This window comes from Dermochelys coriacea, chromosome 1 (genome assembly GCF_009764565.3).
Source record: "Dermochelys coriacea isolate rDerCor1 chromosome 1, rDerCor1.pri.v4, whole genome shotgun sequence".
Taxonomy (NCBI): Eukaryota; Metazoa; Chordata; order Testudines; family Dermochelyidae; genus Dermochelys; species Dermochelys coriacea.
In genome coordinates, this window is record NC_050068.2 from 260,399,636 (window position 1) to 260,426,738 (window position 27,103).

General features: G+C 46.1%; 1 protein-coding gene across 7 annotated transcripts in view; it reads left to right on the forward strand.

Annotated features, from left to right (window-relative positions):
* Positions 1-18,706: 18,706 nt before the first annotated feature.
* Positions 18,707-27,103, forward strand: part of TNRC6B (trinucleotide repeat containing adaptor 6B) — a 239,845-nt gene continuing 231,448 nt past the window's right edge. For 3 of the 7 annotated variants that reach the window (XM_043501981.1, XM_043501984.1, XM_043502013.1), the window contains exon 1: positions 18,708-18,897. The gene's annotated coding sequence lies outside the window, so the exon portion shown is untranslated. Of the gene's footprint in view, positions 18,898-27,103 lie in introns of all 7 variants that reach the window. The other 4 variants (XM_043501996.1, XM_043502012.1, XM_043502022.1 and 1 more) reach the window with 3 other exon arrangements.

A 27,103-nucleotide genomic window follows, 5' to 3' on the forward strand; every position in this document is an offset into this window, starting at 1 on the left:
TAGTCTGTATCCGCAAAAAGAAAAGGAGTACTTGTGGCACCTTAGAGACTAACAAATTTATTTGAGCATAAGCTTTCATGAGCTACAAAGTGAGCTGTAGCTCATGAAAGCTTATGCTCAAATAAATTTGTTAGTTTCTAAGGTGCCACAAGTACTCCTTTTCTTTTTGTTTTTACATGAACATACCTACTCTGCTTAGATATTTAGCAGATACAGCGATGTTGCTCAAAGTGATCAACCTTGGCTGGTGTTGGGTTACAAATCACTTTAGTACTGAATGCAGGGGTAGTGAAATGCTGTTACCAATGTTGTTTTCATTATTGTAGGAATACAGGGGAAGCAGGACTATGCTTAACCTGTCTCAGATGAGGGGGTCACCCTCAGCTGAAAGGACCTAGTTACTCCAAGGGCTCGAATGCCAGAGCCCTGTGAAAGTAAGAGGAGTGAGGACAGGTGTTCTGGCTGGGAGTAAGGACCCTCCTCCCAAGGGTTCTTTCTGGACTAGTTTAACCTGTTCCCCTCCCCTCCCCTCCCCATACACACTCTGTTCAAAGAAAGAACTAAATATACTTTGTTAGGAGCCTCTTTGGGCTTCCCTACAGTGCCAAGTTGTCGACAAAACAGAGCGCTCCTGCCAACAAAGCGAATGCCACTCTCGGGACTGGAAGTATTTTGTTGGCAAAAGTGCCGACAAAAAGCGTTTACACACACCAACATTTAGCAACAAGGTTGTGTTTACACAGCCTTGTCTCTAAAACCTGTGTGGTGTAGACAAGCCCCTTGTTATTTTAAATGCTCAATCAGAGTTAAAATCAGTTGTGATAGAACTGTGTTTCTGCCCTGCCTGCTAAGAGCTAAAAATCACTGAGAGCTGAGACCACTTTAGATGAGTATCCGAGCAGCGGAACAAGTAAGGTGCCTCTTTACCCACCCCCTCCAACCAGCGTGGGAGGTGAGTTCTGCAGATGCACCTCTGAACTCTGGGTCTGCACTAGGGTGACTAGATGTCCCAATTTTATAGGTCAGTCCTAATATTTGAGGCTTTTTTTTATATAGTCGCCAATTACCGCCCATTCCCTGTCCCGATTTTTCACACTTGCTATCTGGTCACCCTTTGCATTGACCAAGGACAGCAACTGTGAGTGGGGTGCAGAGAAGGGTTGGGCACATGAAAGGGACTTTTGGGTTGCTGGATTTAAGAACCTGAGGAAAAGAGGACACTGCCCAACTTACTTGGGGGTGGGTCTTTTGCTCATGGTTTATGTTTATGAACCCTGGTAGCAGTGTTTCCCCAAATTAATGCTGAATTACTTCCCTCCCTTTATTAAAAGTTTATTTTCTACACTCAGACTCTGTGCTTGCAAGAGGGGAAGTATTGCCTCTCAGAGACGCCCAGGGGTGATGTGTAATTTTCCCAGGTTACTGGGTGGGGCCAGTTCTGTGTTGAGCCAGTTCTGTGTTGTATTGATGGAAAGGAACCCCTAGATATTGAACTTGGCCCTGGTTGCTGCTGGGTCCGCCTGGTAGAAGGGTTACATTGGGCTAAATAAATTTTAACAAAAAATCCCCATGAAAGTTTTAGTTGGACTCCAAATAATTCCCAATTATTGAGGTTTACTTCCTTGTTACTTGTGATGGCGTAGTCCTACTAGTTCTTCAGTTGTTTATAAAGTCTCCCATGAAAAAGAAGGGTAGGCAAGAAGTGAATTTCCAATGTTAAGAAGCAATCCGGGAAAAACACATCAGGCTGTATTTATAAATAACAGGAGGGCAAAAAATATTTTATTACCTTTATATATGTCACTTTTTAACAACTGTCGTGTTCTTTTCTAGCCTTGGCTGTATTTCAGGGGTAGGCAAAGTGATTCCTTCTAGAGAATATACTATTTGTGAAGTGCTGTGACATGAAAGGTCAAAAGGACTCAAAAAGAAAAGGAGTACTTGTGGCACCTTAGAGACTAACAAATTTATTTGAGCATAAGCTTTCATGAGCTACAGCTCACTTCATCGGATGCATTTGGTGGAAAATACAGAGGGGAGATTTATATACACACACAGAGAACATGAAACAATGGATTTTAATCATACACACTGTAAGGAGAGTGATCACTTAAGATGAGCCATCACCAGCAGCAGGGGGGGGAAAGGAGAAAAACCTTTCATGGTGACAAGCAAGGTAGGCTATATTGAGCAGTTAACAAGAACAATTGAGGAACAGTGAGGGGTGGGGCGGGGGGGAGAAATAACATGGGGAAATAGTTTTACTTTGTGTAATGACTCATCCATTCCCAGTCTCTATTCAAGCATAAATTAATTGTATCCAGTTTGTAAATTAATTCCAATTCAGCAGTCTCTCCTTGGAGTCTGTTTTTGAAGTTTTTTTGTTGAAGGATAGCCACCCTCAGGTCTGTAATCGAGTGACTGGAGAGATTGAAGTGTTCTCCAACTGTTTTTTGAATGTTATAATTCTTGACGTCTGATTTGTGTCCATTTATTCTTTTACGTAGAGACGGTCCAGTTTGACCAATGTACATGGCAGAGGGGCATTGCTTGCACATGATGGCATATATCACATTGGTGAATGCGCAGGTGAACGAGCCTCTGATAGTGTGGCTGATGTGATTAGGCCCTGTGATGGTGTCCCCTGAATAGATATGTGGACGGAATTGGCAACGGGCTTTGTTGCAAGGATAGGTTCCTGGGTTAGTGGTTCTGTTGTGTGGTGTGTGGTTGCTGGTGAGTATTTGCTTCAGATTGGGGGGCTGTTTGTAAGCAAGGACTGGCCTGTCTCCCAAGATCTGTGAGAGTGATGGGTCGTCCTTCAGGATAGGTTGTAGATCCTTGATGATGCGTTGGAGAGGTTTTAGTTGGGGGCTGAAGGTGATGGCTAGTGGCGTTCTGTTCTTTTCTTTGTTGGGCCTGTCCTGTAGTAGGTGACTTCTGGGTACTCTTCTGGCTCTGTCAATCTGTTTCTTCACTTCAGCAGGTGGGTATTGTAGTTGTAGGAATGCATGATAGAGATCTTGTAGGTGTTTGTCTCTGTCTGAGGGGTTGGAGCAAATGCGGTTATATCGTAGAGCTTGGCTGTAGACAATGGATCGTGTGGTATGATCTGGATGAAAGCTAGAGGCATGTAGGTAGGAATAGCGGTCAGTAGGTTTCCGATCTAGGGTGGTGTTTATGTGACCATCGCTTATTAGCACCGTAGTGTCCAGGAAGTGGCTCTCTTGTGTGGACTGGTCCAGGCTGAGGTTGATGGTGGGATGGAAATTGTTGAAATCCTGGTGGAATTCCTCAAGGGCTTCTTTTCCATGGGTCCAGATGATGAAGATGTCATCAATGTAGCGCAAGTAGAGTAGGGGCATTAGGAGACGAGAGTTGAGGAAGCGTTGTTCTAAGTCAGCCATAAAAATGTTGGCATACTGTGGGGCCATGCGGGTATCCATCGCAGTGCCGCTGATTTGAAGGTATACATTGTCCCCAAATGTGAAATAGTTATGGGTGAGGACAAAGTCACAAAGTTCAGCCACCAGGTTAGCCGTGACATTATCGGGGATACTGTTCCTGACGGCTTGTAGTCCATCTTTGTGTGGAATGTTGGTGTAGAGGGCTTCTACATCCATAGTGGCTAGGATGGTGTTTTTAGGAAGATCACCAATGGATTGTAGTTTCCTCAGGAAGTCAGTGGTGTCTCGAAGATAGCTGGGAGTGCTGGTAACGTAGGGCCTGAGGAGGGAGTCTACATAGCCAGACAATCGTGCTGTCAGGGTGCCAATGCCTGAGATGATGGGGCGTCCAGGATTTCCAGGTTAACTGGATTAGGGAAAAGACTCTTTGCCCCATGTGAGCAAAGAGTATGATCAGCGTAAATGTGAGCAAAGAGTATGTTCAGGTTGCATTTTACTAATCAATGTGCTCCACTGAGTTTATCCAGGTAAATTAATAAAAAGCCTAGCAAATCTACAAAAATACCTTCAACTCCTAGACATCAAGGCTACTTCCAATACTCTGACCTCCCGCCCCCTGTCAGAATCCCCAAGTGAGAGAAGATGTCCCATTTTATGTATACTTCTGTGTATAGCCCTCATTTCATGGGGCCTGACTCTTGAACCATATCTATCTGTCAGATATTGTGTTATTATGTGTTCTGTGACATTAAAAATCAAGTTTAAAAAATCAAAAGCAAACTGATGAAAGATGAGGATATGTGTATTATATAGTAAGGAGAAAACGTATGTGGAAATAGTCATAATGTCACAAAGTGGGTCACAAAGACTAAAGGGTCTCTGTGGATCCATATTCAGGCTGTGGTCCTTCTGAGGCTTTACTTGATTGGATGATCAGCTTTGGGATCCTATCCTGCTTCTATAGAGGTCAACAGATGTTTGGCTATTGACTTCAGTGAAAATAGGATTGGACCTAACTAGTTTCCTATTGGACTTGTTTCTTCAGTCTTCCATCAAATGTTTTGTTCTCCTCTTATAAAATCTTGCAATGAATTCATCAGACTCTAAAAAGAAAGAAGAAAAGTAGAAAAGAAAAGAAGAGTAGCCTTTTCTTTTTGCGAATACAGACTAACACAGCTGCTACTCTGAAACCCATCAGACTCTAGTGATTGTTCACTTGTGAGTTTATCTTCCTTTCAAAATTCTTCTTCACTAGAAACAACACCTCCAAGCACTCCCTCTGACTGTATGCCTGAGTGGTGGCATGAGAGTGACACTCTGTGTCTAAAGAAGAGAAATGCAGTTTCTTCATCCAACTTGTTCCAATTTCTGTGCAGCTGAGTGAAATAGAGCAGGAAGGTTCTGTATGGAGTTACCCAGCAGCTAGTGTGAGGACTATTACCCCTAAAGTCCACTGAAAACAGGGGTACAAACCAACAAAAGCCTGTTCATTTTACGTAATTCAGATCTGTCTTAGAGACTGGAACTAGAAAGGCAAGACAACTGGGTCTCTTTTATTACGCTCAAGGAACAAAATTTTCAGAGTCATAGAGTTTAAGGCCACAAAGGATCACCAGACCATCTAGTCTGACCTCCTGTATATCACCGACCATCAAAATCACCCAGCATTTGCATACTAAACCCAACAACTGAAATTAGACCTAAATATACAGCCCACTGGAGAGTAGAATATTGTGCCCACAGGCAAAGATTAGGGGAGAGCAAGGTGCACTCGTGGCTGAGGCCCCAACAATGGCAGGGAAATGATTATGTGAGGTATATCCAGATAATCCAGGCAAGTGACCTGAACCCACATGCTACAGAGGAAGGTGAAACCCCACCCCCAACCCCCCAAGTCCCTGTCAATCTGACCTGGGGGAAAATTTTTTCCCAACCCCACATAAGCAATCAGTTAGGCCCTGAACATGTGAGTCACAACCAGCCAACCAAGCACCGGAGAGACAAAATGCTTGTTACCATGGGCGGCGGGTGGACTGTCCCACTTTGGGGAGGCTAGCCCTGCGGTCCCGCCCCTGATGCCCTCCTCAGCAGGATCCCCTCAGCCCTGATCCCCCTCAAACCCACTGCCCATGTCTGGAGAAGCCCCAGGCCAGCTGAAACCCTGAGACCCCCCCAACACCACAGCCAGAGGAGCCCCAGGCTGGCCCCAGTCCTGGACTGATCCCAGCCGGCCAACCGACCCGAGCCCCGGGCCAGCCTGAGCAACCCAACCCAGCGTCCCGCAGCAATGGCTCCAGCCCGGAAAGGCAGAGCCTTCCCTGGCCTATTATATCTACTGCCCATGCTTGCTATCACCTCAGAACCCTGGTCCACCCCATTCAATGTCACATCTCCAGCCATGACCATCCCTGATGCTTCAGAGGAAGGAGACCAAAAGGATTGCAATACATGTGACATATCATCTCTTTTCATTACCCCTCCTCTTACCTCTGATAGCACCCACAAAAAACAGACAAAACAATACAAAGAAAACCCCTGCAAAGATTTATACTAGGGCTGTCGATTAATCACAGTTAACTCATGCGATTAACTCAAAAAAATTAATCACTATTTAAAAAATTAATCGCTATTATTTGCAGTTTTCATTGCACTGTTAAACAATAGAATACCAATTTAAATGTATTAAATATTTTGGATGTTTTACTACATTTTCAAATATATTGATTTCAATTACAACACCGAATATAAAGTGTACAGTGCTCACTTTATCTCATTATTTTTAATTATAAATATTTGCACTGTAAAAATGATAAACAAAAGAAATAGTATTTTGCAATTCACCTCATAGAAGTACTGTAGTGCAATTTCTTAATTGTGAAAGTGCAATTTATGAATGTAGGGTTTTTTTGTTACATAACTGCACTTTAAAACAATAGAACGTAAAACTTTAGCGTTTACAGTTCCATTCAGTCCTGCTTCTTGTTCAGCCAATTGCTAAGACAAACAAGTTTATTTACATTTATGGGAGATAATGCTAGCTTTGCTTCAGCATTCTGTCACACACGCTCCCTGTGTACAGCCTATTGACAGCATATTAACAATCTTTGTTTATACAATAAACTGGGTAGAATGCACTGGAGAATAGAAAGCATGTGCTCCCTGTTCAGTGAATGAGAATTAGGAAACAGAGGGAGGGTCTTCATTCCTATGTACCGCTATTTGATTTTATATATTGATTTATATAGTGCCTTTGGTATGCCTTAAAGTTCATTACAGAATTGCAAGTGTATTTTCACTCCACTTAGTGGAGGTGCCTGCAGAGACCTGTTTTAAGTCTAATTCTTCTGTGGCAATGAGTGCTGCATAATGGAAAATGCTTCATATGGTTTAGTGGTGCTTACTGTTTTGTATGTCTAAGGCCATGTGTACAGTACAAACTTTGTTCAACACAAGTTACGTCAGCATAAAGCCACCGCAGTTAGTCTATTGCTTGTGTGTGTGTGGATACTTGGCTCCTTGCATTGGCACAACACGTACTCACCAGGAGTGCTTGTGTTGATGCATGGTGCAGTGCATCATGGATAGGTATCCCAGTATTCAACCCGCCACCATCCAGTGCACTGGCTTTTGGGTAGTTTTGGCAATGCCTGGTGGGGCAGAAATGAGTCGTGCATGGGTGACTGAGAGCAGGGGGTCAACTTGTCAGGGTGCATCTGTCTCCATTTCATGTCAGCTATATCCCATCATTTTTGTACCTTTTAAAAAAAATTCATGAACCCACAAAGCCCTCCTGGCTGTCCGCCATCTCTGACAGAAGCATGGAGCCTGCACAGCTGTGCACTATTGTCATAATCGTTGCAAGCACAGGACACACGATCCTCTGCTATTTGCAGAGTTGTTTGAAGAACTGAATTAAAGGGTAACATGATGATTTCTTAAAGGATAGATTGCTGTATGACATAGCAAGAACCAAATCAAAGTTGTTGGTGGTGTTCACAGAGCAGCTGCAGATGGTGGTGTGCTGATTTTGGACCCAGGAAATTAGCACTGACTGGTGGTATCACATCATAATCCAGGTTTGGGTTTATGAGCAGTGCTTATTAATTAGGCCACATTCCTGAATACGTGTGCTGAACTCACCCCAGCTCTCCCATGCAGGGACACCAAATTGAGAGCTGAACTGACAAAAGAGAAGCGAGTGGCGACTGCACTGTGGAAACTTGCAATGCTGAATGCTACCAGTCAGTGGGAAATCATTTTGGAGTTGGAAAATCCACTGTGGGACTGTGATCATGTACATGTGCAAGGCCATTAATCGTCTCCTGCTGCACAGGACTGTGACTCAGCAACATGCAGGAACATAGTGGCTGGATTTGCAGCAATGGGGTTCCTGAACTGCAGTCTATTGCTCCACTGCAGTTTGAGAATCCCATTAATGCAAATCCAGGCACTATATCCTGCACATTGCTGTTCATGTCAGGGGCCTGTGAGTCAGGCTTATCAGAAGTATCCGTGGTGGTATGTGGGATTGAAATGGGGTCTCCACCAAGTATGACAGTTGGTCTCCTTGGCCTTCTGGTATGCCTACATACTTCCTTCACTTTCATACAGCACTGCTGCTGGTCCTTGTTGTACTCCTTCTCCTGCATCCCCCGTGCAATCTTCTTGTAGATGTCCATATTTCTCCAGCTGGTCCATAACTGTGCCTGCACAGCCTCTTCTCCTCACAGACTTAGGAGATCCAATATTTCCAGTCTACTCCAAGCTGGTGCATGTCTGGAGCATGTAGCCAGCATGGTCTGCTGTCAGTTGCACACAACAATGGGAAGCTGCTAGGTGTGCTTGCCAAGCTGGATAATCAGGACAAGGCATTTGAAAAATGTCCAGGTCTTTAAAGAGGATGTTTGGCTTCTGGTCTCCATGATCCCTGGGCAGTAGAGTTCACAATTGTGATCAGAGTAGTCAGTGTCAGGCATTGTAAGCCAGACGCTGGAAGACTGTTAGGGTTGACATAAATAATGCAGTGTCTATACTTGTGCTGTGTTTACCTCAGTACATTGACCATGGCTCAACACTAGTTAGGGAGGTGGTGTAACTATCGCTGTAATGGGGTGCTTACATCAAGGGGGAGACAAATTTAAGTGTAGACACATACACAACTAGGTGACGCAATGTGGCTTACATCAACCTAACATTGAAGTTTCAGAGTAGCAGCCGTATTAGTCTGTATTTGCAAAAAGAAAAGGAGTACTTGTGGCACCTTAGAGACTAACAAATTTATTTGAGCATAAGCTTTCATGAGCTACAGCTCACTTCATCGGATGCATTTGGTGGAAAATACAGAGGGGAGATTTATATACACACACAGAGAACATGAAACAATGGATTTTAATCATACACACTGTAAGGAGAGTGATCACTTAAGATGAGCCATCACCAGCAGCGGTGGGGGGGGGGGAGGAGAAAAACCTTTCATGGTGACAAGCAAGGTAGGCTATATTGAGCAGTTAACAAGAACAATTGAGGAACAGTGAGGGGTGGGGTGGGGGGGAGAAATAACATGGGGAAATAGTTTTACTTTGTGTAATGACTCATCCATTCCCAGTCTCTATTCAAGCCTAAGTTAATTGTATCCAGTTTGTAAATTAATTCCAATTCAGCAGTCTCTCCTTGGAGTCTGTTTTTGAAGTTTTTTTGTTGAAGAATAGCCACCCTCAGGTCTGTAATCAAGTGACCAGAGAGATTGAAGTGTTCTCCAATTGGTTTTTGAATGTTATAATTCTTGACGTCTGATTTGTGTCCATTTATTCTTTTACGTAGAGACTGTCCAGTTTGACCAATGTACATGGCAGAGGGGCATTGCTGGCACATGATGGCATATATCACATTGGTAGATGCGCAGCCACACTATCAGAGGCTCGTTCACCTGCGCATCTACTAATGTGATATATGCCATCATGTGCCAGCAATGCCCCTCTGCCATGTACATTGGCCAAACTGGACAGTCTCTACGTAAAAGAATGAATGGACACAAATAAGACGTCAAGAATTATAACATTCAAAAACCAGTTGGAGAACACTTCAATCTCTCTGGTCACTCGATCACAGACCTAAGAGTGGCTATACTTCAACAAAAAAGCTTCAAAAACAGACTCCAACGAGAGACTGCTGAATTGGAATTAATTTGCAGACTGGATACAATTAACTTAGGCTTGAATAGAGACTGGGAATGGATGAGTCATTACACAAAGTAAAACTATTTCCCCATGGTATTTCTCCCTCCCACCCCACCCCCCACTGTTCCTCTGATATTCTTGTTAACTGCTGGAATTAGCCTACCTTGCTTGTCACCATGAAAGGTTTTCCTCCTTTCCCCCCCCTGCTGCTGGTGATGGCTTATCTTAAGTGATCACTCTCCTTACAGTGTGTATGATAAACCCATTGTTTCATGTTCTCTGTGTGTGTGTGTGTATATAAATCTCTCCTCTGCTTTTTCCACCAAATGCATCCGATGAAGTGAGCTGTAGCTCACGAAAGCTTATGCTCTAATAAATTTGTTAGTCTCTAAGGTGCCACGGGTACTCCTTTTCTTTGAGCCTCTGATAGTGTGGCTGATGTGATTAGGCCCTATGATGGTGTCCCCTGAATAGATATGTGGACAGAGTTGGCAACGGGCTTTGTTGCAAGGATAGGTTCCTGGGTTAGTGGTTCTGTTGTGTGGTGTGTGGTTGCTGGTGAGTATTTGCTTCAGATTGGGGGGCTGTCTGTAAGCAAGGACTGGCCTGTCTCCCAAGATCTGTGAGAGTGATGGGTCGTCCTTCAGGATGGGTTGTAGATCCTTGATGATGCGTTAGGTTTTAGTTGGGGGCTGAAGATGATGGCTAGTGGCGTTCTGTTCTTTTCTTTGTTGGGCCCGTCCTGTAGTAGGTGACTTCTGGGTACTCTTCTGGCTCTGTCAATCTGTTTCTTCACTTCAGCAGGTGGGTACTGTAGTTGTAGGAATGCATGATAGAGATCTTGTAGGTGTTTGTATCTGTCTGAGGGGTTGGAGCAAATGCGGTTATATCGTAGAGCTTGGCTGTAGACAATGGATCATGTGGTATGATCTGGATGAAAGCTAGAGGCATGTAGGTAGGAATAGCGGTCAGTAGGTTTCCGATCTAGGGTGGTGTTTATGTGACCATCACTTATTAGCACTGTAGTGTCCAGGAAGTGGATCTCTTGTGTGAACTGGTCCAGGCTGAGGTTGATGGTGGGATGGAAATTGTTGAAATCATGGTGGAATTCCTGAAGGGCTTCATTTCCATGGGTCCAGATGATGAAGATGTCATCAATGTAGCGCAAGTAGAGTAGAGGCATTAGGGGACGAGAGCTGAGGAAGCGTTGTTCTAAGTCAGCCATAAAAATGCTGGCATACTGTGGGGCCATGAGGGTACCCATCGCAGTGCCGCTGATTTGAAGGTATACATTGTCCCCAAATGTGGAATAGTTATGGGTGAGGACAAAGTCACAAAGTTCAGCCACCAGGTTAGCTGTGACATTATCGGGGATTCTACGTAAAAGAATAAATGGAAACCAATTGCAGAACACTTCAATCTCTCTGGTCACTCGATTACAGACCTGAGGGTGGCTATTCTTCAACAAAACTTCAAAAACATACTCCAGCGAGAGACTGCGGAATTGGAATTAATTTACAAACTGGATACTATTATTTTAGGCTTGAATAGAGACTGGGAATGGATGAGTCATTACACCAAGTAAAACTATTTCCCCATGTTATTTCTCCCCCCCACCCCACCCCCCACTGTTCCTCAGATGTTCCTGTTAACTGCTGGAAATAGCCTACCTTGCTTGTCACCATGAAAGGTTTTCCTCCCTCCCCCACTGCTGCTGGTGATGGCTCATCTTAAGTGATCACTCTCCTTACAGTGTGTATGATAAAACCCATTGTTTCATGTTCTCTGTGTGTGTATATAAATCTCCCCTCTGTATTTTCCACCAAATGCATCCGATGAAGTGAGCTGTAGCTCACGAAAGCTTATGCTCAAATAAATTTGTTAGTCTCTAAGGTGCCACAAGTACTCCTTTTCTTTTTGCTAACATTGAAACGTAGACCAGGCTGAAATCTCATGCTGATTCTGTCTGTTTGGCTATGGCTACACTAGAGAGCTTAGAGTGGCACAGCTGCACCACTGTTAGCTCTCTGTATAGTTGCTGTAAGATGATGGGAGAAAGCTCTCCCATCTACTTAATTAATCTACCCCCAACGAGCAGTGGCAGCTATGTCTGCAGGAGAGGTCCACACTGGTGTTTAAGTCAGTGTAAGTTATGTTGCTCAGGGAGTGGCAAATTCACACCTCTGAATGACATCATTTATGTTGACTTAAGCCCAGGGGTGGACAAACTACGGCCAGCGTGCCGGATCTGGCCTGTCAGGGCTTTGGATCCGGCCTGCAGAATTGCCCCCCCTGGTGCCACAGGCCCCGTGCCGCTCTCAGAAGCAGCTGGCACCATGTCCCTGGGGGGGGGGTCAGAGGGCTCCGTGTGTTGCCCTTGCCTCCAGGCATCGGCCCCCACAGCTCCCATTGGCTGGGAACGGGGAACCATGGCCAATGGGAGCTTCGGGGGAGGTACCTGGAGGCTTGGCCAGGGCAGCGCATGGAACCCAGCGCCCCTCCCTCCCCCAGGGGCTGCGCAGGGATGTGGTTCCACCAGCTTCCCAAAGCGGCATGGCGCAGGGCCAGGGCAGGCATGCAGGGAGCCTGACCTGGCCTCGGTGCGTGCCGCTGCCACCCCGGAGCTGATTTAGGTAAGCGGCACCGGACCAAAGCCCGAACCCCTCCTGCACCCCAACCCCCTGCCCTGAGCCCCCTGCCAAACCTCGTACCTCTCCTGCACCCCAACTCCCTGCCCTGAGCTCCCTCCTGCAGTCCGCACCCCTCGTGCACCCCTGCCCTGAGCCCCCTCCTGTACCCCAATCCTCTACCGAGCCCCCTCATATACCCTACACTCCTCCTCTGCCCCAATCCCTTGCCCTGAGCCTGTTCCTGCACACTGCACCCCCTCCCACACCCCGCACTCTCTCCCGCACCCCACCCTCTGCCCCGGCCCTGCATACAATTTCCCCACCCAGATGTGGCCCTCAGCCCAAAAGATTTGCCCCCCCGACTTAAGCTGTAGTGTAGCGATAGCCTCAGTTTCTCCAATAGTTGTTTTCAGGTTTTCAATAGCTAAGATGAATGCAGAACATGCATGAAGCATATTACCACTGCCTGTTTCTTATGTGTTTTTTCCATGCCAGCTGCACATGCTGGCCCCCTGTACTACGTGTCTGTGATAGCACACTGTCAGCAGCACCATGATAACTGACATTGCTGCAGCCTGAATCAGGCCGCAGCCCAGCTGGAGGCATTTAATCTTTCTATTGGGGGATTATGAGCACCTGGGTGGTAATCACTGGGCTAATGATGACAGGTTTCAGAGTAGCAGCCGTGTTAGTCTGTATTCGCAAAAAGAAAAGGAGTACTTGTGGCACCTTAGAGACTAACAAATTTATTAGAGCATAAGCTTTCGTGAGCTACAACTCACTTCATCGGATGCATCGTGAGCTATAGCTCACGAAAGCTTATGCTCTAATAAATTTGTTAGTCTCTAAGGTGCCACAAGTACTCCTTTTCTTTTTGGGCTAATGATGTAATTGGAAGGATATAAGTGGAATAAACAGGAAGCAAGGGGAGCTCAGAAGGTGAGTGTGGGCTGAGGTGTGATGGTATGGCAGTCTCTCCTTGCTGTATTCCTGCATCACAGTTACTTTGTAAGAAAAGAATAAATACATACCTTGAGGAAAGGATACACAACCTGGTGTGTGTTTGTGACTGTGAGACTATGTGAACTGGCAAGCAGAGAAGTACACCAGCTAGTGAGAGATGCCCTGTGACAGCATCACACAGCTATTCCAATTGGGGACAACTGATGGGCAGGCAAAGGGCTCTATTGTTCTTCCAATGCAGACAGTAGGTTCTCCCAACTCCACAGGCTTATTCAGTAATGCGATAGATAGGTCACACCTCTGCGGTTCCCAGGCCAACATTAGAATGATTAAAATGGTAATTTCTGCTAACCAGAAATTCCATTCAGTCAGTATGGTAAAAAGAAAAGGAGTACTTGTGGCACTTTAGAGACTAACATTTATTTGAGCATAAGCTTTTGTGAACTACAGCTCACTTCATCGGATGCTCAAATAAATTTGTTAGTCTCTAAGGTGCCACAAGTACTCCTTTTCTTTTTGCGAATACAGATTAACACGGCTGCTACTCTGAATCCTGTCAGTACGGTAAGGTTCTCTGTTGTGGAATCCCAAAGAAAAGGATTCCACTGATATACAGCCATGTGTTAGGTCAAACGTGGCGGTCCTTAAAATTATGCAAGCAATGCTTGGCAATGCTTTAGGAACTGGAATTGGAAACATATAAGGTAAGGCACAGCTGAGGCTCTATCTGTAATCCAAGAACCCCTTAATGTCAACTGGCAAGAGTAAGCTACAGCTCACTTCATCCTGTAGCTCACGAAAGCTTATGCTCTAATAAATTTGTTAGTCTCTAAGGTGCCACAAGTACTCCTTTTCTTTTTGCGAATACAGACTAACACGGCTGCTACTCTGAAAACTGGCAAGAGCGTTACACGAATATCCTGGTTCTGGTGTGTATGTTCTGCTTCACCAAAGAATGTCCTGCAAGGTCTTAAATGAAAGCTGGGGTCACGCTGGTCATTAATATAATTGTGAAATGTATGTACAGATACTATGTAAGGAGTGATGTCTAGATACTGAAAATATGTTTTAAAGTCTGTATCAAGGCAGAGCTGGCAAGCAGAATTTCTTTCAGACAAGAGATGTGTATTCCCCTCTGTTGAGATGTAAATTAAGCACTGTAAGTTAACACAATGGGTCTCACATCACCCATCTAATCTAAATGCAAATGAAGGACTGTAAGAATTGCAGAAGGAATTAACTGGTAGGGAAACAGAGCAGGGGGAGAGAACTTTATCCTGAGATACAATTTCAAAGGTATATTTGCAGAACAAAGACGACATCCCATCATCTTGCAGCTAGGAAGTAAAGGGGCAATGTGTTTACATTCATGAAAATGGGATCTAAACTAGCCTTGGTTGGAAATGCTGCAGAAGACTTTGGGTGAGATAAGACTTCTTTAGACAGGAGGTTAGCCTGTTAAGTTTCATTTCCAGAAAGCGTGTTGTGTTTTTGTTTTATATGTAACTTTTATTTCCAAAAAAGAGTACTTGTGGCACCTTAGAGACTAACAAATTTATTTGAGCATAAGCTTTCGTGAGCTACAGCTCACTTCATTGAATGCATGCAGTAGAAAATACAGTGGGGAGATTTTATATACCCAGAGAATATGAAACAATGGGTGTTACCATACATTGTAATGAGAAAAGGAGTACTTGAGGCACCTTGGAGACTAACAAATTTATTTGACCATAAACTTTCATGAGCTACAGCTCACTTTGAGTGATCAGGTAAGGTGAGCTATTACCAGTAGGAGAGAAAAAAAACCTTTTGTAGTGTTAATCAAGGTGGGCCATTTCCAGCAGTAGACAAGAACGTGTGAGGAACAGTGTGTGTGTGGGGGGGAATAAACATGGAGAAATAGTTTTACTTTGTGGGAGTGGATGTGTCATTACAATCTTTATTCAAGCCTAAGTTAATGGTGTCCAGTTTGCAAATTAATTCCAATTCAGCAGTCTCTCGTTGGAGTCTGGTATTTTTTTTTTTTTTTTTTTTTTTTTTTTAAGAATTGCCACTTTTAGTCTGTAATCGAGTGACCAGAGAGATTGAAATGTTCTCCAACTGGTTTTTGAATGTTATAATTCTTGATGTCTGATTTGTGTCCATTTATTCTTTTACGTAGAGACTGTCCAGTTTGGCCAATGTACATGGCAGAGGGGCATTGCTGGCACATGATGGCATATATCACATTGGTAGATGCGCAGGTGAACGAGCCTCTGATAGTGTGGCTGATGTGATTAGGCCCTATGATGGTGTCCCCTGAATGGATATGTGGACAGAGTTGGCAACGGGCTTTGTTGCAAGGATAGGTTCCTGGGTTAGTGGTTCTGATGTGTGGTTGCTGGTGAGTATTTGCTACAGGTTGGGGGGCAGTCTGTAAGCAAGGACTCGCCTGTCTTCCTCAGATCTGTGAGAGTGATGGGTCGTCCTTCAGGATAGGTTGTAGATCTTTGATGATGCATTAGAGAGGTTTTAGTTGGGGGCTGAAAGTGATGGCTAGTGGCGTTCTGTTCTTTGTTGGGCCTGTCCTGTTGTAGGTGACTTCTGGGTACTCTTCTGGCTCTGTCAATCTGTTTCTTCACTTCAGCAGGTGATCTTCCTGAAAATACCATCCTAGCCACTATGGATGTAGAGGCTCTCTACACCAACATTTCACACAAAGATGGACTCCTTTTCTCATTACAATGTGTATGGTAACACCCATTGTTTCATATTCTCTGTGTATATAAAATCTCCCCACTGTATTTTCCACTGCATGCATCTGATGAAGTGAGCTGTAGCTCACAAAAGCTTATGCTCAAATAAATTGATTAGTCTCTAAGGTGCCACATGTACTCCTTTTCTTTTTGTGGATACGGTCTAACACAGTTGCTACTCAGAAACCTTTTATTTCCATTATCCTTACTCACTATCTCTTGAATCTTGAACCTTTTGGTAATAAATTTATCCATTTTTCACTACAAATACATCTAAGTGCTGTGATGTTAAGCAAGCTGCTGGTCCTGAGTTGAATCATACAAGTTGGTATGTACACTGTTTCCCTTGTGGACAGCAGACCTGGTATTTTTGTGAGCTTCAGCAGATGAGGGTCTGGAAGCTACAGCTGAATGTATCAAAGGAGCCTGGGGACTAGGGTGCACTTATTTTTAACCTGTAAAGCAAATTAAGGGCAGCATTAGCCAGGGGAGAGTGCTTGGGTGGCTAAAGGGCTGGTGACGTCAGGGAGCTGACACGCAGCTAAGGACCAGCAAGTGTCTCTCATGCTGCGGACAAGAGCGGTGACAAATGACTCACAGTTCTTGGTATCCCTGGAACAGTCACATTATCCCTGGGCCTCTGCTGAACCCTGCATAAGCCCCCTATCTGGGTCTCCGCTGGTGTCAGGCACCCCTTTCAATGCCCTCTTTCCCCATCCCTATTCTATAGTCTTCTTTACTTCTCCCTCATGCTCCAGGAGTTCCCTTTGTCCCCGTAGGGTCTGCACACCTCCATATATCCCTTCTTCCCGGTTGGAGACCAGAAAGCACAACTGACACACCCCTCCATGTGCCTTCCACTCCCCAGCCCCTGTAGCTCCTTCCTGGTCCCCTGCCCAGCACTTCATAATCCCTCCCAGGCAGGCTCCGGCTCCTCTGTCTTTCCTTTTGGTCTCCCAGTCCCCAATCTATAACCCCCTGGCTCAGCCCAGCAGCTGGAGTCCCAGGATCCATTTTTATTTATAAACAACTATACGTATAAATGACGCTGATGAGACACTTGGGGGAGAAAACCCCCAAACTCTTCCTATAACTTCAATCACCCCAGTGGCAGCTCTCCCCACGACTGCTAAAAGACATTTATCAGCAGGGGCTACAGAACAAAAACAAAGCTGGAGTTTCTGGACCAAGGTTTTGGAGAGTTTATGAACCCAAGAGCTTCAGAAAACTGTTCAAACTAAAGTGAATTGCCGGCAAGATTTCAAAGCCCTGAGGAGGAAATCCTGGCTCCGCGGCCGCTCGGGACACAACGCTCACGGACGTCAGTGGAGCCAGGATTTCATCCCCTTAAATGCAAAACGCACGATGGCCGGCGGGCAGGGCTCTCGCAGGCGGCGGCGGCGGCGGCGGCGCAGGGTAACGGCGAGTGTGGTCCCCTCCTTTCCGTACCTAGTTCCGGCTCGAGCGCGGGAAACCCGCCCCGTGGGCGGCGCGAGGCCGCGAAGCTGATCTGCGCGGTACTGCGGCGGGCGGGACGCCACGGAGGTCTCTGTCGGGGAGCGACACGCGCCGAAGGGCGCAGGGCCTGGCTGGTGCTCGCGTTCGGACGTCACGCGCGGCCGCGCCGAGGCTGCCGGCGGGGCTGAGACCGGGGTCCTGGCGAGGCTGCCCCGGCTCTGCGGGGACTCAGGCTGCAAGCATGGCAACGCCACGCGCAACCACCTGCCGCAGCACTGCGCCAGCGCACGTCACAGGGCACCTGATCCCATTGACCCCCTGGCTAAGCTGGGGGGGGGGGTGAGGGTTTAGCGCTCAGTGGCGCATGACTATTGTCCAATCAGAAGCGCGGTTAGATGGTAGCCACGCTGTTAAATCATCAGGAGCGATGGTTGATGTGACCAATCGCATTGCTTGTTGTTGCCCAACAGCTGGAAAGTTGATGGGCGGGGCACCCTTAACTACTTCCACCAATGGCTTGCGAGCTTCACTAAGAGTGACACCTCCCGTGCCAAATAGCGCTTCAATCCGTCTGAAGTCTGCAGGGGGCGGTGCAAGCAGGGGATAAACAGCGTCGCAAGCTACGCGGGGTGGGGTGTTGCGTCTCTGTCACGAGCCGGTCGAAGGGAGGGGGCACTGGGTCGCGTCGCGTCTCTGAATGTTTATAGCTGTGGCCCTATTAATAACCTGAACACCCGTCATAATCTCTCCCTCTTACTGGGCCCACACCGGAGGCGGTGGGCGTGTCTACAGTTGATTGACGTAGCTCTTCTAACCACCTGACATGGGCAGGGCTGCGGGAGGGCGGTGAAGCACCAACGACGGGGGAGCCTGAGAACCGGAGCTCGGTGGGGGGCACTCTGTGACGAGCCCAGCATTTACCCAATGGGTGGGAGAGACTAAAAATACAGCCCAATGAAGGGTGTGGAAAGGCAGGAGAAATGGGTGTGAACTCATCCAACGGGCTAGGCTTGTAGCCAATGGGGAGAAGGGAAGTGAGTCTCCAGCCAATGAATTATGTTGAGGGGCACGGATCAACATATGACTGTCACTGAATGTAGCCAATAGGTGGGAACGTAGTGACGACGCTACCCAATTGGAGATGCGGAAAGGTGGGTATTGTTATGATAGGCAAGAGTTGTGGCTAATGGGCGGAAAGATCATCGAGGCAATACCCAATTAACAGTACGGAGGGATGAAAAGCGGCGAGGAGGTGTATGATGGGCAGGGAACGCAGCCAATAGGCGGGGAGGTCGTCGCAACACTGTCCAGTGAGCGGCGCGAGGGGCGGCCCGGAGGCGTGTCTTGGTGTGTTTGGGTTCGTGCTCCTGGGGGAGGGAGACAGCAGCGAGGAAAGTTTTTATTTTTATTTTGTTTTCAGTTTCTGGGGGTCGCGCTTCCCCGGCGGGTGAAGCGAGCGGGCGGGAGGAGCTGCCCCCAGCGCTGAGAAGAAGGGGGCTACGCGCACCACGGCGGCGGCTCCTCGGCGGTGAGTGCGGGACGGGCCCGCCCCCCCCCGGCACAGACAGCACGGCGGGGTCTCCGCTAGCCTCTGCCATGCACCTCCCTGGGGCCCCGCGCTGCCGCTCTTCCCGCGGGCAGGGCCCTCCCCAGCACCCAGGGGTAGCGGGGCTCTGGCTGGAGACCGGCCCCGCCCAGTCTGATCCCCAGCCTCGCCAGGGGTGTCCCGGGGCCGCTGCCGATTCGAAGCCGGGGGCGGCCGCTCGCTGGCCTCTGCCCGGGCGGCTCGGCTGGGGACTGAGGCGCGGCCGGGGTGGGGGTGGGGGTCTAGGCCGGGAGTTTAACTGATGCCTGAGCCCCGCCCCGTGCGGAGAGAGGGGCAGCCCCGGGCTCCGCCAGGAGGAGGAGGCGACGAAACGGGCCCGGAGCCCGCAGTTTCCTTCCCCTCAGGGTGGGGGCCGCGCTGCTGACGGGCGATCGGGGCCCTGTCTTCCCGCGGCCAGATGGGGCCTGCAGCGCCGCTCTCTGCCCGCGGCACGAGCCTCACCTCCGCTTCCTCGGCGCGACGTGCGAGGCCACAAGGGACCCGCGGAGCATCCCACCTGCCCCCCGGCCGCCAGCTCCGCCCAGCAGCGGGGACGAGAGCCGAGCCGCAGCGCCCGCGGGAGGCTAGAGTGGGATGTGCCCCGGGGAGAGACTAGGAGCCTCTCTGAGCGCAGGCGATTTGTCCTGGTTCCCTGCCGCCCCCGAGTAAGCCGCTAACCAACCTTTAGTGGTTGAAGTTAGCCTTCCCCGCGGAGCGTGGATAAACTCCCGAGGTTATTTTCATAGCACTACAAACCACGTTGGATTTGTTTAACATGGTGCTAGTTAAAATGGGTGTGTAGGCGGGAGGAGAGACCGAACTCAAGAGGTGCGTCCCAAGCTAGAACCAGTTCTTAGAGCTGTTCGTTTCATAGGAAAATGTGATTAGACAAATTGCTACTGCTGCTTAACTCTGACTGCAGGATGGTGCCCAGCAGACTCTCCTGTGCCTGCTTTGTGATGCTCCATATGTTGTTAATATATATTATATATGACTAAATAGGAATAGGACATAACTGAGGTCATCTGTGTTTGTGAGTTGTTTTTTTTTTAACTGAACCTAGAGATAAGTGAAAAGAAAAGGAGGACTTGTGGCACCTTAGAGACGAACAAATTTATTAGCGCATAAGCTTTCGTGAGTTGTAGCTCACTTCATCGGATGCATTTGGTGGAAAAAACAGAGGGGAGATTTTTTTCCACAAAATGCATCCGATGAAGTGAGCTGTAGCTCACGAAAGCTTATGCTCTAATAAATTTGTTCGTCTCTAAGGTGCCACAAGTACTACTTTTCTTTTTGCGAATACAGACTAATACGGCTGCTACTCTGAAACCTAGAGATAAGTGGTCATGCTGAGGCCCTATATTCGCATTCAGTCAGACATGCTTAGTATGACTCCTTGGATTTACTGTCCCAGTTTAACTTCTATAAACAGGCTTTCTTAATGTCGGAGTAGGTCTTGTTTTTTTTAAACTTTTGGTTTTAACTTGCAGATTATTTTGAGCAGTCTGTAGAAACACATACAGTTTGCAGAGTATTGTTAGCTTCAAGTTCTTCTAGTTATCTGTTTATATTTAAGAAAGGAATTTTATCTTTAATATAAACTCCTGTATGACTAGCTAAGAATCATGAGTATCTTGTCTTTGCATTTAACAAGACTCTGAAACAAGACTCGATTTTCTTGAAAGATGCTTCAAAAATGGCAATAGGCTTGGTGGCTTGTATAGTCCCTTCATTTTGAAGATCTGCATGATATTATAGTTGTAGACTAATGCACAAGAGCAGATGGGTGTATTCATGTGCCTCAAAATAAGACTAATCTGTTTAGCCCGTAACAGTTTAATTGAATTATAACATCTGGAGTTGGCTGGCCCATCAAGGGGTATAGGCCACAGCTGTAGTTAGTGCAGCTCATCAACGGGTAAAACACATTCTGTGAAGTAAGGTAATAGTTCTGTGTGCTGCTGGCATGTTACTTCACAGTGTGATTCTCTCATTGGAGCCAGGCTAACTGGAGAGGAGTTAATTAGGTAGGGATGACATAGGCTTACAGGCTTGCAGTAACAATGTGGGAGGTCTCTTCACTGCTGAAAGGTCAGCTGCTGTCCTTTTTTTTTTTTTTTTTTCAGCAAGGTGTAGCTAATGCATGTTATCTCTAGGCTTGGAGGGATTAGATTTTTTCCAGGAAATACCAACTTCCTCGTACACATGCAAAGGGGCAAAAAATATTTTAATTGATAATTGAAATTTACAGATAGGCAAAGAAGAAAGTCTGCTTGAGAACTTACTAGAGTTCAATTTAAGGATATTTGTGTATTTTGAAGTGATGTTGACAATTTGTGTTTTAACAGTTTATAAAGCTTTGATTTTTTTTTTATTTTGGCATCTACTGTAATTAAATTATTATTGTCTGACTCCCATATACTGTCCCACGTGTGAAACTTTAAATTGATAAAAATAAAAACAGAAATTATTTTAAAAAATTGAATTCTGCCAAGCCTCATGATCTTGCTCTAAAGTCCTAGTGGAGGTAAGGTGCAAGCTATATAGCTAGGTGAGTTCAACCTTATACTCTATTCCCCCCCCCCTTCTGAAATCTGGGTTTGACCTTGCTTACCTAATTCCAGTAAAAACGACATAGCCTTCTCATTACTAGGATTTCCAGCAAAATGGCTAATGGATGTTAAATTGTAAAAACACACCTTTTTTGTCAGTGAAGGCATAGCCTTGATTTCTAGTATCCACATGGAGGTATTGATGGGACGTCCAGAACTGGGAATCTTTTCAGACTCTGTCTGTTATGTGTGCACAGGAAAAATTGGTTTCAGAGTAGCAGCCGTGTTAGTCTGTATTCGGAAAAAGAAAAGGAGTACTTTGTTAGTCTCTAAGGTGCCACAAGTACTCCTTTCCTTTTTGTGGCACCTTAGAGACTAACAAATTTATTAGAGCATAAGCTTTCGTGAGCTACAGCTCACTTCATCGGATACATTTGGTGGAAAAAACAGGGGAGATTGATATATACACACACAGAGAACATGAAACAATGGGTTTATCATACACACTGTAAGGAGAGTGATCACTTAAGATAAGCCATCAGCAGCAGCAGGGGGGAGAAAGGAGAAAAACCTTTCATGGTGACAAGCAAGGTAGGCTATTTCCAGCAGTTAACAAGAATATCTGAGGAACGGTGGGGGGTGGGGTGGGGTGGGGGGAGAAATAACATGGGGAAATAAAAAGAAAAGGAGTACTTGTGGCACCTTAGAGACTAACAAATTTATTAGAGCATAAGCTTTCGTGAGCTACAGCATCCGATGAAGTGAGCTGTAGCTCACGAAAGCTTATGCTCTAACAAATTTGTTAGTCTCTAAGGTGCCACAAGTACTCCTTTTCTTTTTACGAATACAGACTAACATGGCTGCTACTCTGAAACCTGTCAATATGGGGAAATAGTTTTACTTTGTGTAGTGACTCATCCATTCCCAGTCTCTATTCAAGCCTAAGTTAATTGTATCCAGTTTGCAAATTAATTCCAATTCAGCAGTCTCTCGTTGGAGTCTGTTTTTGAAGTTTTTTTGTTGAAGGATAGCCACTCTTAGGTCTTGTCTGGCTATGTAGACTCCCTCCTCAGGCCCTACGTTACCAGCACTCCCAGCTATCTTCGAGACACCACTGACTTCCTGAGGAAACTACAGTCCATTGGTGATCTTCCTAAAAACACCATCCTAGCCACTATGGATGTAGAAGCCCTCTACACCAACATTCCACACAAAGATGGGCTACAAGCCGTCAGGAACAGTATCCCCGATAATGTCACGGCTAACCTGGTGGCTGAACTTTGTGACTTTGTCCTCACCCATAACTATTTCACATTTGGGGACAATGTATACCTTCAAGTCAGCGGCAATGCGATGGATACCCGCATGGCCCCACAGTATACCAACATTTTTATGGCTGACTTAGAACGCTTCCTCAACTCTCGTCTCCTAATGCCCCTACTCTACTTGCGCTACATTGATGACATCTTCATCATCTGGACCCATGGAAAAGAAGCCCTTGAGGAATTCCACCATGATTTCAACAATTTCCATTCCACCATCAACCTCAGCCTGGACCAGTCAACACAAGAGATCCACTTCCTGGACACTACGGTGCTAATAAGCGATGGTCACATAAACACCACCCTATATCGGAAACCTACTGACCGCTATTCCTACCTACATGCCTCCTAGCTTTCATCCAGATCATACCACACGATCCATTGTCTACAGCCAAGCTCTACGATATAACCGCATTTGCTCCAACCCCTCAGACAGAGACAAACACCTACAAGATCTCTATCATGCATTCCTACAACTACAGTACCCACCTGCTGAAGTGAAGAAACAGATTGACAGAGCCAGAAGAGTACCCAGAAGTCACCTACTACAGGACAGGCCCAACAAAGAAAAGAACAGAACGCCACTAGCTATCACCTTCAGCCCCCAACTAAAACCTCTCCAACGCATCATCAAGGATCTACAACCTATCCTGAAGGACGACCCATCACTCTCACAGATCTTGGGAGACAGGCCAGTCCTTGCTTACAGACAGCCCCCCAATCTGAAGCAAATACTCACCAGCAACCACACACCACACAACAGAACCACTAACCCAGGAACCTATTCTTGCAACAAAGCCCGTTGCCAGCTCTGTCCACATATCTATTCAGGGGACACCATCATAGGGCCTAGTCACATCAGCCACACTATCAGAGGCTCGTTCACCTGCGCATCTACCAATGTGATCTATGCCATCATGTGCCAGCAATGCCCCTCTGCCATGTACATTGGTCAAACTGGACCGTCTCTACATAAAAGAATGAATGGACAGAAATCAGATGTCAAGAATTATAACATTCAAAAACCAATTGGAGAACACTTCAATCTCTCTGGTCACGCGATTACAGACCTAAGAGTGGCTATCCTTCAACAAAAAAGCTTCAAAACCAGACTCCAACGAGAGACTGCTGAATTGGAATTTAATTTGCAAACTGGATACGATTAACTTATGCTTGAATAGAGACTGGGAATGGATGAGTTATTACACGAAGTAAAACTATTTCCCCATAAAGAAAAGGAGTACTTGTGGCACCTTAGAGACTAACAAATTTATTAGAGCATAAGCTTTCGTGAGCTACAGCTCACTTCATTGGTTGCATTTGGTGGAAAAAGGAAGTGAGCTGTAGCTCACGAAAGCTTATGCTCTAATAAATTTGTTAGTCTCTAAGGTGCCACAAGTCCTCCTTTTCTTTTTGCGAATACAGAGTAACACGGCTGCTACTCTGAAACCTGTCATTATTTCCCCATATTATTTCTCCCCCCCCACCCCAGCCCACCCCCCACTGTTCCTCAGATATTCTTGTTAACTGCTGGAAATAGCCTACCTTGCTTGTCACCATTCCTCCTTTCTCCCCCCTGCTGCTGGTGATGGCTTATCTTAAGTGATCACTCTCCTTACAGTGTGTATGATAAACCCATTGTTTCATGTTCTCTGTGTGTGTATATCAATCTCCCCTGTTTTTTCCACCAAATGCATCCGATGAAGTGAGCTGCTACTCTGCTAGTGAACACGGCTGCTACTCTGAAACTTAACTTTACTGTTTAGCATTTTCTCTACTTTTTTATTTCTGAGTTCTGAAATTAATATCTCTGACACCACCAAATGTCATTTTGTCTTAACGCTAGCTATTTTTTAAAACATCTAGATTTTAGAAAACGTTCTCCACCTTATGGCAATTGTGTAGGTCACTTTTTATGCCTCAATGATCCATTGACATTCTTTTTTAATGATTATAGTATTGTTTTCAGAAATATTGGCATAGATTCCTGTCTCATGAGTATATTCTCATGGGACAGGAATACCAAGAAAATAAGCATTCTCTAGTTGTAATAAGGCTTCTAATCAAAAACACATGGATTATAGGCTATATTAATAAAACTTTCTTCCAGCGTTTGTCCCACTGAAGGACAATGTGATGTGTAATAGAGCCTGCGGCTCAAGATCTTCTTCTGGAAAGAACAATATCTGTTAGGACAGGGGTGGGCAAACTTTCTCGCCCGAGGGCCACATCTGGGTGAGGAAATTGCATGCAGGGCCATGAATGTAGGAGTGCGGGAGGGAGTGTGGGAGAGGGTACGATGTGCAGGAAGGGGCTCAGGGCAAGGAGTTGGGGCAGAGGAGGGGTGCAGGGTCTATGAGGAGGTTCAGGGAAGGCAGTTGGGGTGCAGGAAGGGTGTGGACATGCAGCAGGGGGCTCAGTGCAGAGGGTTGGGGCACAGCAGGGGTGTAGGGTGTACAAGGGGGCTCAGGGCAGGGAGCTGGGGTCTGGGGTGCAGGAGAGATTTGGGGTGCGGGCTCTGGTCCGGTGCCGCTTACCTGGAGCAGCTCTGGGGTGGCAGCAGCACACACAGGGGCCAGGGCAGGCTCCTTGCCTGGCCCTGGCCCTGGCCCTGGCCCTGGCCCCACACTGTTCCAGGAAGTGGCTGGCACATGTCACTGTGGCCCCTTGTGGTGGTGGAGGGGGGCGGAGGGCTCTTCACGCTGCCCTTATTTGTGGGTACCTCCCCCGAAGCTCCAATGGGAGCTTTGGGGGAGATACCCACAGGCAAGGACAGCACGTGGAGCCCTTGTCCCCGCTCCCCCAGGGGCTGCAGGGATGTGGTGCTGGCCGCTTCTGGGAACGGCGTGGGGCCTGCAATCCTGTGGGCCGAATCCAAAGCCCTGAGGGGCTGGATCTGGCTTGAGGGCCGTAGTTTGGCCACTCCTGTGTTAGGACTTCTGGCTGTATTGCTGATAAACTTAACCAACCTAACCTGTAGGGTTTTTCTTTTCTTCTTCTTTTGTTCTTTTCCTCTCCACAAATAAAAAAAAAAAAATCATTCTACAGTTCATCTCCTGGGCTGTGTGTGGCAGTTAACAAAATGAATATGGCTTTTTGCAGGATTTGGCACTAAATCTTTTCATTACAGCCCAGCTAATAGAAATAGGGATGCTTTTAGTATTCTAGGCAGCTATTACCGTCAGATAAAGCTGCCACTAGATATTTCTGTTTAGGCCTTGACTGGTTGAGTAGAAGTCAGAAGTCCTCTGATTTCTCCCCTCCCTTCCATATCAATGTGGAATAAAAGGTGCTCTCCTGATACCAAAAATAATAAAGTAGATAACTTTTAGAAAAGCCTGTTCTTTACCCTCTAGACAAGTAGTGAAAACATTCTTAGCTGTGAGATCCACAGAGTAGCAGGTATACTTGCTTGCACATTTGGTATTTCATTCCATTTGTGAGGCAATGGACATACAATAGGAATATACAGCATTTAGACAATGCTTAATGTTTGTATATTGCTTCAAAAACACAAAGCAGTCTTCACATCACCCCTCTCTCAGTAGCATATTGCTACCTTTGTCCTATGGCACGGACATTGTGGGAGAAGATTCTGAAGCTTTTATGTTTTCATGAGTGTAGGGGTTGTGATCTCATTTTGGATGAACTTTTTGTTTACAAAAAGAAAAGGAGTACTTGTGGCACCTTAGAGACTAACAAATTTATAAATTTAATGAATTTGTTAGTCTCTAAGGTGCCACAAGTACTCCTTTTCTTTTTGCGAATACAGACTAACACGGCTGCTACTCTGAAACCTGTGATTTTTGTTTACAGTATATTGAACTATGAAGATGACCTTTACTAGTTTGGCAGGCTCTAGTTCAGAAATCAGATAAACCAGCAAATACATTTTAAATTATTTTGTATAGATGAGTGAAAATGTGGTGGATTATTTACGCAAGATGTGGAAAAAACTTTAAAACAAATAAACTTTACGTATCTAAATGACTATAACTAGAAACTGGAAAAAAACAACAACCCCCACCTCTTAACCAGCAAGGCTTTTTTGTGCTGTGGAAAAATACATAATCAGATTAGATAAGAGAAATGGGAGGCACTATAAAATATAGTGGAAGATGAATGCCATGAGAGAGAGAGAGAGAGAGAGAGAGAGAGAGAGGTCAAAATGCAAGTGTAAAGTGGTAGGTAGCAAGAAGGTCAAAATACATGCAGAGAAGGCAGAGGATCAAAGGCCAAAAAAGCTAATTAGTGGATCAGAGGATAAGAAGTCAA